General features: G+C 39.0%; 1 pseudogene; it reads right to left on the bottom strand.

Moving 5' to 3' along the window:
- Positions 1–7454: 7454 nt before the first annotated feature.
- Positions 7455–9849, bottom strand: LOC149034301 (uncharacterized; annotated as a pseudogene).
- Positions 9850–11824: the final 1975 nt, after the last annotated feature.

Here is an 11824-nt window from a genome sequence, read left to right as displayed (position 1 = left end):
AGTCGAAAAAAATCTATAGTGGAAAGTCGGGAATTTATCATGATTATTTTTTTTGTCTCTTGTCATGCCATTAAACTGGACTGTAAACGGACTGAATCGGCCTAAAGCCAAGAATCATCGAGAAAATTTATACCAAAGTCTTTCTTTCGGAGTCAATTATTTTCCACTGGATAGGCGATCGCCCAAATTTCGGACAAAAATTGATGGGGTGTATTTTAAAGGGGCCAATTTTGTTCCCTTTTATAGACTGCAAATGTAATGAGCGTAAAGTAATAAATATTATTTCCTTTTGTTATGAAAATGATAAGTTACCACCCCTCCGGTCTTATACCCACCGCATTTATCTATTACTATTGGAAAGTGAAACTTCCGGTAAATTTCGAGTAATCAGAAGTATACGACATCAGAAGGAAATCAATCGTTCTTTGGAGGAAGTTTCGATGAGATTCAGGAAAAGAATCTGTGGAAAAAAAGCTTGATCTTTTCAGGAAAAAGGCTTTTCAACAAGCTCAAAACAATGTATGCTGAGACTGGATGTTTCCTACAACCAAAGTGAATTGTTTCATTTTTGCATGCTCACATCCATCATCGGTAAAAAAGTTAGACGTACAAAACCGAAATACAATTACTTACATTAGAAGCGACCGCTTTAAAAGTAGGATGACAAATATCCGTCTCTCCTTATCTTTCCTTCATTGGAAGAAACAAAATGAATTTCATTTAAGCTTTTGTAGTAGACATTCGGAATTCATATTTTTGACACAGCGGCCGGAATTTTGCGCGAGGTTGGTGCGTTAGTAGAAAAAAATCAATGGTGAAAAGTCGGGAATTTATCGAGATTAATTTTTTTTGCCTCTTTTCACGTTATGAAAGAGAAATTAAACGGACTGAATCAGCTGAAAGGCAAGAATCATCGAGAAAATTCATACCAATCTGGCAATGAATCATTGTGCCTTGAGACTTGTTTCGAGAGTAACCTGCTCTTGTTTTGATCAAGCAGTAATGTTTAATCCGTTTTTCTTCTATCAGAGGAGTTTATTTGCTTCATTAATGAGCTAAATTGGAATCAAACAATTGATTATTATTCATAAAAAAATTACAAACCTGTGGCAATGACGAAACGTCTCGAGAAAATTCCATAAACAAAAGGTAAGGACTGCATGTCTCTTCCAGCTGAATTTTTTACAAGATGTCAGAAGGCAGAAAAACGCTGCATGAGTTAATGATTGTACACTGCCAGGATATTTTTTCAAATTTAATTTTAATTGGCAGCAGCAAAATAAAAAAAAAATAAAAAGTGAGAAGGGCTGACCATCAACCACTAAAACTCAGCTACCTAGTTAATAATAGCCAATGGAACTTAAGACAACTGAGCAGCTGTAGGTTGAGAGGCCCTCATTGAAAACAAACATGTATCATTAAAAAAATGTGTGATCAGACATTAAATTTTTCATTCCTGAGTTTCACAAGTTGAGAAATATTTCCACGCAAAAACTTGATTTCCTAGATTTATTATGAATTTAATTGTGTATTAAGTGAGTTGTAAAAGTTAAAGTAGAGTTTAAGTTACAATTGAAAGTAGCATGTAATTAGGAGCGGCATAGGGTAATCAGATTAGCTCTGCGAGCGGTAATGTATGAAATTAGGTATTTGCAAGGCGTTTAAGCGCGTAGGAACTTAGCAGCATGATTGTCAAGTAAAGCCATGTTTAATGGGAAATTAGTGCCCACGAATCGTTGTAGAACGTGAGTGAGTCTTGAATCTCACACGGAATTACGTATCTGGGTGTGGATTTCCTCAGCTAATAAACGTAACATTTTTGTAACCCTAGGATTAGATTGTAATAGAGTAGATAGATAGCAGAACGGAACGTATAATGTTGAATTGTCGTCAAGAAAGCCTGAATCAAGAGAAAGTACACGGTCCAAGATTACTGAACTAACGTGTGCAGAATTCTGAAATCGTGCTGGTGATTTCTAAACAGCCTTGTGCTACACGCTCGGTCAATTCCTCGCCCGATTATTCCCTGAATTGTTCTCCACATAGTCCTAGTATCATTACTTACTAGTAACAAGCGAATATAAAATCTTGCTGGTTAGAATAATTGTTGTTTTTCTCTTATCAGTCAGACTTACAGTTGTGGTGTTGATTTCGATATGTTCGGAATCACTATGAGCATTAACTAGACCGAGGTTTCCTGGGAATGTTCCAAGCGTGTTGTGGGCTTTTACAACAATAAACAACAGAGATTGTTTGATTGTATTCCAATTTTAATGCATCACTTCGTTTTAAAAAAACCAGAGATAATTTTGCAAAGTCCACAGTTAAGCTAAAAATGCCACTATGAGACGTTTTGTCCAGGGAGTTTAACGTTCTTTACTTGTATTGTTTCAATCTTGATCACAGCATGATAAAATGTTCCCTTTTCATGTCAGATCCCTTGTGTGAAAAATCCTTACAAAAACAACGCGTGTCAAAACGGTTTTACTGAGAAAGGTTTTCGCTGTCTGTGTCCTGCTGGGTTTAAGGGATGAACTTGTAACCAAGGTAAGTGATATATAACTACTTTCTTATGAGGCTTTATGATCTTGAATGACTTAAAGGCTGTTTAAAAATTATTTAAAAGGAACATCAACGGTTTAGCCCCCTTGTTTCGCTCAGTCATGACCAACCAATAAGGTACCAAAATACATGACTGAAACAGTTTTTTCCCATTATCTTTGGAGTGTTTGTTTTTGTTTTTGTTTTTGTCTCTCAATTACGCGCGTAGGGGGATTCGAACGCATAGTATCATACTTGATAGAACTGCCAACGGGAAGGAACGAGGCAAGACACAACCCTTGTCCTTGATCTGTCCTACCCACATCATCGCCCCTCTTTCCCCTCTCTCTCTTCTCACCTGAAGCTTAGAAAAATCAGATTGCCAGCAGTCAAGAGACCATATGGTATTTCGCAGTTCTTGTACTCACACCCGTGATATCACTCGGGTTTTGACATCAGGTGTGTATCAGCGGAACTCGAGGTTCATTCAAAATATCCATTCTAAGCTTGTTCGAAGCAAACAGGGGTAAACTCGACTCTAAGAAACAATTTTCTTATGGATGAGAAAAACAGTTAAGGGTATAAAACTTGCTGTTTATTAGCTGAACATTGTCCGTGGTCAGACAGACGAGCTCTTGTACAAATGGATGCCATAAAAGAAAAACAAGAATGCGAAGGTTCAGTTTTCCTTTCTGGATAAGGTGGCATTTCCACATATCGAAACTTTCTCAGTGAACTCCGAACTAAAAGAGAGTTCAAACTTATTTCAAACAAATTCAAAGAGAAATAAACAAACAGCAAGCAAATATTATTCTCACTTGCGGCCATCACTGTTTTCTGAGCCAAAAATGAATAATCAAAATTAAACTAAATACTTTTCATGTAGAACAGATTGGGTGCTGTTTTATAATTTGGATTAAATTATCATCTTGTCCAAGTCAAAATGATTAATGTGGAGAGCAAACTTACTTAAGAGTTGATCGATTGTTGTTGTTTGTTTCATTTTTTCAGACATAGACGAGTCTGCTGAACAGTTACATAATTGCAATCAAAATGCAGTTTATAACAATACCAATGGATCCCACACCTGTGCTTGCAAACTTGGATTCACTGGAAATGGGCTCGAATGCGAAGGTAAATTATGTGATCTACAGACTGAATTAGAAAGTTTTCTAAGAAAGGGATGGCACTTGAACGCCTCGAACCTTTCAGTAATCATATAAAAACTAACAGCGACAGCATTCGCAGGCAAACAGAAGCAAATCGATGAGTAACTGAAAGTAATAATTAAAGACTGTTACTCAGTTTTTAGACTGCGAAAACATTGTTGGCTGTTGAACGTAGGAACGAAATCTGGTTTTTCAAGAAAACATTGTTGGCTGTTGTACGAAGGAATGAAATCTAGTTTGTCAGTAAAACCGTATAGACAAGCAGTTAACGCCGACATTTTCAAATAATTGCATGTATTGGCGACTTACAGGCAGATTTCTTGTTGGTCTTATCATGTTTGTCAGACAGTAATGAGTGTGTCGAAGGGTTACACAACTGCAGTTCTAATGCCTTTTGCAACAACACTGAAGGGTCGTACGATTGTACATGTAAACCTGGATCCGCTGGAAATGGCAAAGAATGCGAAGGTAAGACTGTAATACTTTTCTAATCATGAAAAGTTCTAAACCTGGTTCACTCAAGAGAGCTGCAAACTAAATCTATGGGCAAAGAGTCATCTCTGCATTGGTGTCAATCGAGGATGAAAGAGGGCGTGACGCATGCCAAAAATGATCTTATTCGAGGATAAGTGTGTAACAGTTCTGGTAAGCATCTCCATCTCCAAAATCTCGAAGGACTCAAAGTAAGATTCAATCTCTGATAAAGTACAGACATTACAACGATATTCAAATTTAAATAAGTTTCGCGTAACGTTATGGTGCGTCTGCCCTACAGACATTTTGTCACTTCTTGACTTCCTGACGATTATTCTGTGATGGTAAAAAGAGATTATCGAGTTCTTTCTAGCCACTCATCTTATAGGTATGATATCTTAAAAAAAAAAAAAAAAGAAAACGTCTTTTCATCACATGATAAGCGAAAAAGAGAAATATTGCTGATTCTTCAAACGTTACAGTGTTGTAAACTTCTATTAGCAACCTTAAAAGCAGCGACTGCTAATGAACTAAATAATCAACACTGGATGGAAAAAATATTTGAGGAATAAACTAGAGAAACCCAATGACTTTTGGTTTTAAGGAAGGGTGTGGACCATAAACTGAATTCTAATTATCAAAATTTAGGTAAGACTTGATATCAAACGAAGCTTGTCATCGTCATCATAAAACTGTAATTACGTATCCAGATATGATGGCGTCACAAATAGATTGAAAGTTGACAGTAACTCATAATTGCGAGTATTTTTCAACCTACAGCTTGGTGGTGTAAGGATGCTTATGAGAGGAAATTATAAGTAAAACTGATGATTTGTGACGCGTGACGAATTTGTCCACATCAGTTCGTCTTTTTTACTTTTCCTTCTTTTTGAGCACTTTTCCTGCTGTTTGTTTTATAGGCTGTTCTTGTTGATTTCGTTGTTGTTATTTTACCTCCAGATTTTAGAGTCGGTCCCTTAAAAGCTTTCTTTGCACACTAAAAAGGAATGAATGTTTTCTGTCCACATTAATACAATTACTGGCTGAAGAACCACAATACACCCTAGAGCATGTGCCCAATAAATCGAGGATCTTCCACCGAAAAACATTTAGAGCAGTCACGTTGGCGATTTATAGTAGTTTCCTTTTCAAAATTAATTTTATTCAAACTAAAACGTCTAATATTCAAATTAAAACTAATACTTCTTCCAAAAAGCTACGTTTTAAAAATATGTATTCTATGCCAAATAACTGATATTCTTCTTCTGTTTTAATTCAAAAGAACGCTTGTGAGTGGTGTGGTGAGTGGTGTGGTGAGTGGTGTGGTGAGTGGTGTGGTGAGTGGTGTGGTGAGTGGTGTGGTGAGTGGTGTGGTGAGTGGTGTGGTGAGTGGTGTGGTGAGTGGTGTGGTGACTCTCCTCCTTGACTCAAAACTACTTCCCGTTTACTGCCACATAGGAGACTTTTGATGTGGAGATGGAGGTTAGACGTTAGTCAAGATTGACGGTATTGTATTTCTTTTGTTGTTGTTTTCTTTCTTATCTCTTTTATCTACGTGTATGAGCTACTTTTTTAGAGGAACAATTGCCATGTTACATCTTTGTTTTTACATTGCTTATGCGACAGTCTTTTCTTTGTCAATTTATGCTTGTATGTTTCCTCCTTATTTCGCGTGATCTGCAAGTCCTGTCCATAGCATGCAGCACGACAAATATCTATTACAGATTATATTTAATTGTACGAGAGAACGTAGTGGACTTTTTCAGCTGTTTCGCCGTGTTCAGTCCTACAATCAATTCCTAACTTTTAAAAAAGAAGACATATTTCCTTTCAAAAATAATGCAACGTGTTTGTGTACATTTTGAAACTGCCAGTCCTTTGCAATTTTTATAATTCAGGCTAATTCTCAGATTTATACGCTATATTTATATTAATAGTATGATCAAATTAATGAACGGGAGCTTTCCTTTGTTTATTAATGCAAAAATGTCACAGACGAATTGAACAAATATTTTGTACGGTCTATTTCAGTCAACCTTTCACTATGGCAGTTCTCACTGGAGTGATTATGAAGAATACAACTTTCCTGACGAGAAAACTGGATTTGACGGACAGGAAACTGGAACACTCCCTTCGCCTAGATCTGTCTCGGTATGAAAATTTACCAACAACTCAACTTCGTGGTCATCAAAAGGCAGGCTGAATCTCTTTACTCGCTGATTGCTGACGGACAATACCACCCGACTTCACCGGGACGTAACAACTGGAAGACGCTCCTTGGTTCTCAAGCCTCTTTGCAGACGAGATGTAACCAGGAAGGGTTTAATGCAGATGATGATCAAGGGATTGCCTCCAAAGCCCGAATTGGTATTATTAGCAACAATGAATGGAACTGCTCTTCATGCGATTCAAGGACTGGATTTGGTACAGGAGGTGCACCTGATGACTCAAACACCTGTGGAAACGAGGAAAATTGGAATCCAGATAATAGAGAAAGACACATTAAAGTCATGGGATACATCTTAGTACAATGAGAAAAACACCTCGACGCCTTCCTGGACTTGAATACAGTTACAGCTTGTCATTTAATTTCCAGTCAGTTCTTTGCAACTTAAGTTTAAACTATCACCGGCCAAAAAAAATCAGACAATAACTTTGAAATGGGCATATATGATCAGGTAAATCTAACTAAGTTTCTTCAAATCATTCGTTGGACTAGCAATACCTTCAGTAGGAGATTATCATTTTATAGGTTAAGCCTCTTGTTTTTAGTCAATCAGTTATTCTGTACACATGATCAAATTTTTGAGTGACATGCGTTAGGAGCCCTGGTGCACGCGTTTATTGTTCCAATTTGTTCCAGAATTAGACTTGTTCGAAATGTGCATCACTTAAAGTGGACCACTCAATTGGAATTTAACCAGTCTTTTAGTTGTCAAAATAGCATGTACATTTAAACTCTGAATTTGAAGTACATCTGTATACAATAGACCATACTGGACAGAGCGTTTTGGTTTCACCGGCTTACACTGAGTTTTATGAAGCCAGTTTCGAGAAAAATTAGGAGTGGTGGGCAAGTTTGGGTGCAAACGAGAATGAGCTAAGAGAATATATCCCTAAGACCAATGTCGTTGCTGTCCCCAGCATTTAAGTTTCGACTTAGTTAACTGTTTCGTCCAATTATCAAAACATATACAATGTGCTTGTGTCAGTCCTTTGAAATAGTACTAATTCAGGCGCATTAAAAATAATGGCGAGGTCATGGCGAGATCATGGCGAAATCACACGATGGCCAAATGGAAACGATGGCCAAATCATGGCGAGCTGATGTGAGCTAAAGTTGTCTGAAACAACGCTGCATGAAAGCATCCTGCTACGACAGGAGAGCACAGCTTGCACGGCGGCATCGTCGTGACACGAAATCTGAAATCGAGAACCTGTCAACCTTGGAGCCCAGACGTTAACCGCCATGATCAGCACAAAAAGTTCCAAGGCATTTATATGCAAGGCCAGTTCCTCAATGTGACTCGGAAATGCGAAGATGATGTATTCGTCGAAGCACGTGGCACCGCCTCGATGTAAAGATGAGTCGCACGTAAATAGAACGTCCTGAAGGTCACGCGGGCGTAACACAATCATCGCAAAACCACTGAAGTGTTGTAAAAATGTAGGTGACAAACTGTGTCGGTGAAGTGTGGTAAAATTGTAGGTGACAAACTGTAACAAACTGTGTAGATGAAGTGTGGTAAAAATGTAGGTGACAAACTGTGTCGGTGAAGTGTGGTAAAATTGTAGGTGACAAACTGTGTAGATGAAGTGTGGTAAAAATGTAGGTGACAAACTGTGTCGGTGAAGTGTGGTAAAATTGTAGGTGACAAACTGTGTAGATGAAGTGTGGTTAAATATGTAGGTGACAAACTGTGTCGGTGAAGTTTGGTAAAATTGTAGGTGACAAACTACGACAAACTGTGTAGATGAAGTGTGGTAAAAATGTAGGTGACAAACCGTGTGGGCGGTTGAAAAGACGCAACAAAAAAGTCCTGCCTGGCCGGACGAAAGCTGGACAAAGGAAAGTTTCCTCAATAACGAGTACATTGTAGCCTTGTGAAGGTGGAAAGTCTTAGCCACTACAATCACTTCGTAAGAAGTTCCAACAAACAATCGTCAGGTACCTCTAGGAGCATTTGATCAGCATCTACGAGAAGCCCTGGGCAAATCATTCTTATAAAGGAAGGACAGTCTTTTGCAGGAGATTATTGCTAACCCAGCTCGTCAAATAATTCTTGAAGACGTTCGAAAGCCGCAGAGGCAGTTGATAGATGCTCAGTACCATAAAAATTATTCAAGTAAACATCGGCGGTATAACCTCCGTTAGTAAACACATGGATGACAGCCCGAGTCGTTCTCTGACAGATCAAGACAGGTGAACGCAGACCGAAGGGGCACCTAGTATCAAATAAAAAAAAACCCTCCCACTGAAAACCAAGATCAATTGGAAATTGCCGGTACGTTCGTTTCGAGTCTTGAGAGAGATTTGTGTTTTAATAAAAAATTGTTTTCCGATTTCGTGTCCGTGTCATAGTCCATTTCTAAATCCGCACATTGCGATAAACCAACACTTTGAATGTCCAGTCATTGAAGGCCAGAAATGGGCATCTTTCGTTTCGGGCAGTGTAGTATAGGATGCCCGCTGAACTTGCAAAACCTGCACAAGTGATTTAAAGTGTAGTTTCTCGCAGAGGAATCACAAGAACAAGAGCATTTATAGCTCCAAGACTGGAAACTCTGTACTGAGAAGTTGTAGAGGGTGAAAGGAGTGACGGGTTGGACTTGGTGTTTGTCGCGCTTAAGTATGAATGCTTGAAAAATGTGGACGCCATTTCAAGATATCAAAGGCGATCCCAGTCAAGGTGTCTCAGTTCGACCTGCCTGGCCAAAAAGGAATAAACAACACGAACACTTGCCTACGAATAGCTCTTTGCTTTGGTCCTGGGCACCTCAAGAACAACGGGCATATGCAAATTCCACTCTGCATTGTACGCTCGGATCATGGCCAAATATCCGGGGATAAAAGATGGTTAGTCTAACATATTAAAAACTGCGTTAGCTGACATACCTAATAAAAAGTCTTAAGGCCAATCAATGATTCGTTTCTTAGCCGAACTTTCTTTTACTGATGCACTCGTGGTTGCCGATCAAACTTGAGTTGGTGCTCGTGCAACAGTTTGGCCCAAACATAGAACTTCTAATTCTAAAGCCAGCTTCCCTTTGGTTCCTTAACCAACTCCAATTCTATTCTAAGTCGGTCTTGTCTGGCTGCGGATGGCGATGAATGTCCTGTAAAAGCAAATGGCTTCGCATCGGAATCGTTAATAGGATCGCAGAATTAATAAAGATGCTCGAATAGATCAGGCTGTGGTGACGGTGGAAATAGATAGTTGTCTTGTTGAGATTTTGACTTGGAGTTTTGCATAAATTTATGCGACATGACTAGTTAAGAGAGTGGAAAATAAAACACTAAGGCCGAGAGGGCGTTTGTTCCGGAGTGACATCAAAGCGTTGACTAGTTCGAAACTGGCTGAGCATTAGAGCGATCTGAAACCCGATACACTGGAACAGCTGAGACTAACTGATCAGGGGCGTGTTCTCTACAGTAATTACCCATCTTCACTAAGGGCGATCATTGTACGTTGCCGATCACCTTGGAGAGGAACGGGAGCAACGAGATCGGACTATCATTATCTGGGACCTTGTGGTGGGGAACATCTTTGTTCGTTGAAAGTCTCGAGCGTATGGGAAAATGCTATATGTAGTTGAATATCATTTTAAACGACATCGACTCAAAGCATTCTTCGAGTCGTCGTTTTCAAGGTTGCATCCTTGAGCAACGGACTTCGTGATGCTTTTAACTATATCTCTTTTTTCTTCCGATTACCTTTTTTAATTTATCTTCTTGATGGTGGATAATTTGTTCGGTTAAATTATTCAATAAAAAATTTAGGTCGTAGTGCTCGTTCAAGAGCAAAAGACCATTGTACCTGTTCACCTCGTCGTTTTGTGAACGTCTAGTTTCGGCGTGTAGCTTCGACATACGCCCGTTTTTGGTTGAGCTCACTGGTTTATGGTCAGTAAGACTCTATGTCAACGAGAGTGCAAGTAAGCATTAATAAGACCAACTTAACTGAGTAACACATCACGAACCGTGCCGGTCACTACAAAGTTTGCATGCGAAAGTTGTTGGGAAGCTGACAGTCGCTGGTTTGATACCTCAAGGTGACTTCCTTCGATTACCGTATTTTTTTATTTCGAAAATTTGTTTTTTCTTCCCTTTTCCTTTTTCCTCTACCAAAATGTTATGTACAATAATTCCAACATTACGCAATGACAGGAGCCCATTACTTTGTAATGGGCTCCTGGCTATGGTGAATTTTTGCATAATAGGCCTCAAATTGTGTCAGGTAGGGAAAACCGGACCAATTTCTTTGTCCAATTTTACTTGTTGGCATTCACCGACAACTATACCTCATCTCAGAAAAATACTTTCCTTTGTAGCAATGACACAGATATCCCAAAGCCTGTCACTCAACATTGGCACAATACAAAGCCTGCCTCTATGATTTGTTAGGTCCGAAAAGTAATCACAGTTTTGTGTAGAATTCTACAAACAACATTATAACAAACACTCGGATAGTGTTAGTTTATCATTCATTACCAGTATGTTCATGTCTCTCCTACTTTTTAATCCTTGGGAGCTTACCGGCAAGAAAAGAAACCTCATCTAAGTTACCTGAGTAGCCTTAAGTATGCATGGATTTATGTACTGCGCATGTTTAACGATTCAAAAGCGCGGGAAACAAAAGATCAGAGGTTACGACCGGGAGGACGTGACATACAAATGTAGTGGTCATCACTTTGGTGAGAATTTGAGCTTCTGTGATACTAGCCCGGTTCCAGCGACGGACTACTGGTTAGGAAATGTACTGGTTCCATAAATGGAAGGAAACAAAATATTGATCTGGTAAGTGAAGGTAAATCAATCATCTCTGATGTTGTGAGTCAAAATTCTAAAGGCAGTCGTTGGCGCATTTGCCTACAATTTAGAAAAAATTGCATGCTGGACGATCGTTTGTAATGCATAGCTTTGTTCTCTTTGCGGGACTTTGCTGGTGAGCAATGGATTAGAGGTAAACTCTTATGGATAGAAATATCTCTCAGAGAAATTGCGAAATCGTGGTAAGACTTCTTCAAAGCCACTGACGCGAAATACTGTACGTCAAATTGAAACTTGCTCAACAGACAAGCGAGCGTCGATGTTTGTTTCGGCTCACGTCAGCGAAACAATATCGTACACAAGGGGTTTCTTGAAACCTCCTGGAAATTGAATACAAAATATAGATGTTTGTGCTAAGCGTCGTGATAATTTTCTCTACTTGCCCATCGTAAATCGGATCCGGGAGTGCGAACGACTCTTGTGATTTTAGATAATCTCCAAAATGAGACACAGTCGACCTTCGCTTTGTTCGAATCGTTTGAATTTAAGCTGATGCAACTCGTAGTTCAGAAAGTAATGAAGACCGGTAATAGCGACAACACGAGTGAATAAAACCATTTGTTTACTTACACTCTTTGAGCTTACGTGT

Source organism: Pocillopora damicornis, chromosome 14 (assembly GCF_964200805.1).
Source record: "Pocillopora damicornis chromosome 14, jaPocDami1.2, whole genome shotgun sequence".
NCBI lineage: Eukaryota > Metazoa > Cnidaria > Anthozoa > Scleractinia > Pocilloporidae > Pocillopora > Pocillopora damicornis.
Note: the sequence above shows the minus strand (reverse complement) of the source record. Positions and strands in the feature narration are given on the sequence as shown.